The 7,040-nt window shown below is 33.2% G+C and overlaps 1 pseudogene; it reads left to right on the forward strand.

The window, feature by feature from the left end:
- The first annotated feature begins 1,049 nt into the window (after positions 1–1,049).
- LOC149567330 (uncharacterized) lies at positions 1,050–4,505 on the forward strand (annotated as a pseudogene).
- The last annotated feature ends 2,535 nt before the right edge of the window (positions 4,506–7,040 follow it).

The following is a 7,040-nucleotide window of genomic DNA, read 5'->3' on the forward strand; positions in this document are numbered from 1 at the left end:
TACTTCAATGTTGGGCATTGGGCTTTCATGTAGAACTGGGTTGAATTCTCTATGAAGTGCACTGTAATTGCGAAGCTTGTATGGACATTTCTATGGATGTGGAGTTTTTATGATATTGATCATTTCTATACATTTTCTATGTATTTTATTTTTATTAAATACATATTAGATCAATTATTTTATGCATATCTATTATAACTATACATTATTTTTATATTAAAAAAAATCTTTCCCATTTCAATCAAAGTTTTATGAACTCAATTAGAAAGTGTCCAGAGTAACTTGGTTTAGTGGAAGATATTACAAACCTTTCCTTTGTGCCTTTGAGAAATAGAGATAGTCTCTATTTCATTGTCATTTAATTTGTTTTTTTTATTTGCTACTCCCAACAGATCCTTGACAAAATATAAATGCTTTCTATATATGTCATACTTTAACTTGAAAAGGTCACTTAATATGAACAAAATTGTCCAACCCAAATTTCACCTCTTTTATATTAAAAAGAAAAATATTTTTAAAAACCAAAGTAGTTGAAACCACTAAAAAATATATTAACTGTAATCAAAATTATCAAATAACAAGAAATTACCCCAATACATATGAGTGACAAACAAATAATTAGAAGCTATAGTCATTTTTGCTTATTTAAGAATTTATAAAACTTTTCATTAGATTTTAAGATTTTTTTTAGAAGTCATCAAAATTTTGAAGAATAATTTGCATTAAATCAAAACTAATTAATTTTTATCACATTCTTTTTTAATGAAAATGTCTTTTTAACTTAAGACATCATACTATTTTTTTATGGAGGTCATCCACAAACAAATTTACCAGATAGGGCCCATGGGTGCTTGAAACCTCTTCGGCTCACAAAGAGCCTACCAGAAATTGAAGCTGAATGGCTCACAAAGAACCCACTAGAAATTAATACTATTTGATTAAAATGAAAACATCAATCATTATGAACATAAGCTACCAACTAATGGTGAACAACACGCATGTGTTAGTCATTGCAATAATTGTGGCAAACAAAAAAATGCAAGTAAAAAATGGAAATTGATGGAAATTGGTTCTGTGTGGCATACTGCTTTTCGACACAAAAATGGATGACTCGCCCTCTCTCTTTTCTCCCAAATAATATCACAAATGTATCGAATAGATCGAAGGGGATATTGCTTCTTCTAGAAACTTATACTTCACGATTACTTGTGTGCAATATACTCACGAGAACTTATGCGGAGATTGATTTGGATTTGTCTCAAAAATTTGTTCATATTATATAGGGAAGAAACAAAGAACCCTATTTGATAGCGTGTTCCGATTCTAAAAATTTTTCCTTTGAAATCTATCACTATTATCAAGGTTCATGGAGGTTCAAGTGTCAGTATGAAGAGGAAAGGGAGGATAATATGTTTGAAATGGTTGAGTGCAATGGCACTCTTTTCTGGATGGGAAGGTGGCCAACAACTATTGCAGGTTACAGAATTCAAGATGAGGGTTTCATCACCCCTGTTAGAGTACCTCCATTACCCAATGAAATGACCGATGATTTGAATTTGCATAGTTTTACCATGACTCAACGAATGAGTTTGGATGGCTTTTCAATGGTTTCTTACGGTTCGTCCATTCTTGTGGTGGGTACATTTAATGAAGAGCCATCTGCTATACTTGTAATCAACACATTTCCTAGAGCTATCCAAATGTTTGGTGGAGATCCTCCAAACGAGAGAGAAATTGTTATCTGGGAGTTGTATGAGGAGGAAAAAGATGAGTCTGATTGGAATTGGAGAGAATTTGTAAGAATGTCTTCACAGTCACTCCCTCAAAATTTTCATCCAGATTGGTGGGAGCCAAAGTGTGTTTGTGTGGGAGATTACTTGTGCTTCAGTGGTGAATGTGAAGCTGAAATTGCAACAGTGTTTGCATATAATTTAAGGGAAGGGATTTGGCAAAACCTTCCTCCCTGTGACAATCATCACATTAGCTTGACAATGATGGGGAGGATGATGTCATTTCAACCAAACTTCAGTATTTAGAAAAATCAACCTTTTTAGCGATTACTCTACTAGCACTTGTAGCTAGACGAAGATAATAACTTTGCTCGATTAGATCCATGCAAGATTTCACCTATGCCAACAATTTTGATTATCTATGTTTTACTAAATTATTAGTAACCTATTGTTTTATTGTAATATTTACAATCTATGATAATGGATCTCCAATCTTTATAGATTTAATTATTAGCAATTTTCATGCTCAGTATTTTAGATTTTGTATAATTGTTTATTAACAGTAAGTGAATTTTGGTCAACTTTTTATGGGAAAAAAAACATTTCTGAAAATTTAAGATAACATAATTTTTGTGCTTGGTAAAATATAATAGTTATTATTATTTATCTTAAATATATTATTATGTTTAGTAAATAGATACTATATAAATGAGACAACTTTATGCTGATAAGTACATTTACACAATCAATGTTCTATACATTTATATTATCATTATTATAATTTAGTACATCTATTTTCTTTGCTTCCATAAATTTAAATTATTAACATTCAATTTCAATCAATCAACGTTATATATGTCTATTTTTGAGTTCTTATGTTGTGAAGCAAAAAAATCCAATCAGATTAGAAATCTCAACATCTTGAAATTATTTCTTGTATATTCAAATTGTATGTAATTTGAATTAAAATGAATGCTATTTCAAATGGATAATATCTGTATTAAAAATTCCAAAAAAAACTCAAACTTTAACCTAGTAGCAGAAGAGAAGCACCATGCTATAAGTTCATGCTAAACGTATTAAAAACTGGAAATAAAATGAATATTCATAACCCAATAAAACGTGTATTGCTTCAACGTAGAGCATTGAGCTTGAAGGTCATGCCTGTGAATCAGATAAATTCCCTGTCACTCTTGCAAGAACCATAGCTTGTCGCATGAACTGCACTATAATTGTCAATTGTAGAACATATGAACATGATGTCTATACTGGTTGAATCGGCTTGATGACTTAGTATCCCAAAATCTATTAGAGATTTTTTGCACTCGATTCTTTTTATCAGCGAGTGCAGTGATGCCACATGAGTTGGGGATAATGTAAATTCATCTACAAGCTCTTGGGCTAGGTACAGATCACTTCTGTGGAAATTATTTCCCTATTATCATAAATTATACAGAATGATAGGCTCTTGGACTACAGTATAATGCGTTCTCAGAATCCATTCTAACAATATTTTATTTGTAGAGTTGAAAATCTTATATTAACGAATCAACTCACTGTAGAGTTGAAAATCTTATATTAACGAATCAACTCACTGCTATAATCCTAAAGTCTGACCAAAATTAGTTGAAAATTTAAATTTGGTATTCTTGTACCCCTGGACATATAGCTACAATTTTTGTGCTACAACTTAATCACAGTTCTATTGCTATTCTTGTACTGCTTGCACTATCCTGGAAATGAAGAGCCAAGGTTTTCCAGGAGCCAAGTGTTACGGGTGTTAGTGAAGCTGGGAAAACCAGCTTAATGGATATTCTTGCAGGAAGAAACCTTTACTCGTATTGCGGGTTATTGTGAGCAGAATGATATCCATTCCCCATTCGTGACAGTTCATAAAGCTCTGATCTATTCAGCTTGGCTTAGTCTGCCTGCACAAGTGGTGCAGTGGCACCCATGACAGAATTAATTTACCATCGTTATGGTTTAATATTATGCACAGATGTAAGCATGAAATGCAACATGGGTGAAGGACCCCGGAAGAATTAATATCTTATCATTATTATCTAAGTCGATGTGCAAGTTTAATAGGTAATGTATGTTATAAAGAATCCTCAAACAAAAGGATTTTACACTATTTTGTAACCGAATGAGAATCAAATGAATGATCTTTGGGTAGTTAAACAGTTTGTAAACCATTAAGATAGTCTTTAAAAGACATCTCATAATGTAATGGAAGGATATAGAAGAGGATCAATAAGAGGGGAAAAGACAATACTTTTGAAGTAGAGAGTAAATTGAGAAGAAACTCTTATGGCTCTCTGGTGGGAGCCAGGCAGCCAGAGAGCCATACATTTGTAATCTGTCATTAGTATATAATGGAAGTGTGTTTTAGTTTTAATAATGTTTCAGTCTTCTCTTTATCGATCTTTGTTATTACTTCCAAGCATTCAGTCACAGTTCATTGGTTCATTGATAGAAAGAATGTTATAACAGTTTGGTTCGGGTTCCAAGTTAAGGACAGTCAGTTTCATATTACCATTATTTTATTGTTTTTATTGTGATGCTCCGCATCAAGAAGTCGATGCACAAACACAGAATATTTTTGTAGAGGAAGTAATGGAACTTGTTGAGCTGTCACCTCTAAGACATGCTCTCGTCAGTCTCCCTGGAGTAGATGGCCTCTCAACAGAGCAGCGCAAAAGGCTTACCATAGCTGTTGAACTGGTTGCAAACCCCTCCATTATTTTCATGAATCAAAGCACAATAAGTGTTTGACTAAATGCTCTAAAAGCATTGCTATAACATCTAAGGATAACCGCTAGGATTTCCCTTCTATTTGTGCATGGGATAGGAGCATTCGAAGTTGGAAAATATTAAGCCTATGAACTATTTCATGGGAATCAACGAGGATGAACGCACCAAGTCGTGTGAGAATCTCCTTTTCTCATGCAAATAGAGGTAGTTCTTAACCTCTATGTCTATATAAGGGGCAACTTTTGGCTTTGTAGAGGGACTTTTTGGACTTTATAAAAATCGAGCACTATTCTAAAATTTTGATTAGAAGATGATATTTGGAAAGTATGTACAAATTTTTTCTTTGTAATCAGAAATTCCTCTTAGGTTCTTGGTGCAAGAAAATAAAGGAATGTGCAATTTGAGTTCTCCTCTTCCAAATCTAAATTGTTAGAAATGTTGATTCTCTTTGCAGTGAGCATTCTCACAGTATGGTGTAGATGTTTACGAATCTTTGGATCAGCATTGTGCTAGTAATAGTTCTCAAGCATAGATCTTGATTGCTGTTATTAGTGGTTTTAAGTTAGTGTAGGAAAGTTTTGATGTCGACTGGTGCATTCGTCATCAATGAATTTTTATTTATATTTTAAAGTTTGATTTCACTTTTATTTGAAATACTTCAAGATTATATCATATGAGGGAGCTACCCCTCCAAATGCAGAGGAGGCCGCATATCAAGGGCCTATCCAACTATTGTGAATAGTTTGCCACATACACTCCATTGGGCCATTTTTACAATGAAAATTTTTCTTACCAACATATTCCTAACCAAAGTTAGTGCAAATTTCAAAGGAAGAGAGAAAAGAGATAAATAAAAGTAAGTTTTGGATTGTGAGCTTTGTTTCAGTGTGAGAAGTTAGGCTTGCCAAAAAGAAGAGTGAACAGTTTGGCACATACACTCTATTGGGCCATTTTTACAGTGATAAATCTACTTACCAACATCTGTTGGGGACTGAAACAAGAAAGATTAATTAGTCATCTATAATGAAACAACATGGTATTGCCACATGAAAATATTTTTCCAATTCTCCAACCAAATCTTGGTTTCCAAGACACCTAGGATGATATTATTTGAAACTTGAACACTCTAGCCAAGAGGTGTAGATGAACTTCTCAGCAATATCATTAGGTAAATTGAGTTCTAGAAGAAGAAGAAGAAGAATTTGGAGAAATCTTGCGAAGAGCTCCTATTGGTCAAGATGTTGTAGCCATTGGAAGAATAGTTGTTATTCCAAGAAGGAACATGAAAAATCTTGGTCACATCTAAGGTCAAGTAAATAATAATCAATAAGTCAGTTGATGAAGGTACCTTCCCTTGAATGAAGGTTGGTGACTATATTTTGAAGTTTGAATATTGGCAATTCTATCTGATGTTCAAATTTGAAACATGGTTTGGTACAAAGGGAAAGTGGAAAGTGAAAGTGACAGCAACAGTGATGATGAATACTTTTCATATCCCAAGAAATAGATTTCCAATGAGCCTCTACAAGTTGAATTCTTGAAGAATTTCTATGGCAGTAGGATGCTAGATCCTAGAATGGTTCATCCTTGCTTGCTACAAATTTTCCAAAAGATCGAAGATGATGATGGAAAATATTATGGATTTCTTTCTCATGATCATGAGGCTTTATTTGAAAAAAGTTCAACATATAAAGATCAAGGTCTTCTTGAAAAATTTCTTTCATCTAAATCAGCATTGAAGAATAATGGGAATGTCTCTCATTTACCTATCTCTCAACAAAATCAGATTTTTATTGATCCTACATAGGCTAGCTTCTTGAAGGGTTTCTATGGTGAACAAAAACTAGATCTAGAAAAGATTCATCCATTTTTGCTCCTAACTTTGCAAAAGATGGAAGAAGAAGAGGGTAACGATTATCAATTTTTCTCTCACAAGCCAAAATCATTTTTAGAAATAAGTTCCAAATGCGATTATAAGGACTTTGATCAGAAAAATGATTCATGTCACTCAATAATGGATAATGGTGGTCAACTAAGTGTCTCAACACTTGCACCTATTTCTCATCGAAGGCATGCTTCCATTGATCCTAATCAAAAGGAATTCTTAAAAAGATTCTATGGAAATGCATGCCTAGATCCTGACAAAGTACATCCTTCTTTACTTAGAACATTGCGAGAACTTGAGAAAGAAGACCCATACAAGAATTATTTTCTTTGTAATAGGACTTCTCCCGATCCAAATGTTAGAAAAGACTCATTTGAATATTCATGCATGAAAGAAGATATGGATTCTATGTCTAATCAAGGAGAGGGTCAAGAAATGGAGTCTATAGGAGAAGAAGGGTTTGCTAATGTATCAAGGCATCACTATGAAAATTTCAAAACCAAGGAGAAAGTATTGAATCATCATGATCATAGTGAGAAAAAGCAGGAAATATCAAAATCTCAAGAAATTACTCAACATATGATTGAAGAAGAAGCAATTGTGGATCAAGCTGATTTTTATACTGCTTTTATTCCTACTTGGTACCTCCATCTTCCTAGTCATCCTTCCAT

Source organism: Cupressus sempervirens, chromosome 3 (genome assembly GCF_028749045.1).
Source record: "Cupressus sempervirens isolate cs-2001-9-10 chromosome 3, ASM2874904v1, whole genome shotgun sequence".
NCBI classification, from domain to species: Eukaryota; Viridiplantae; Streptophyta; class Pinopsida; order Cupressales; family Cupressaceae; genus Cupressus; species Cupressus sempervirens.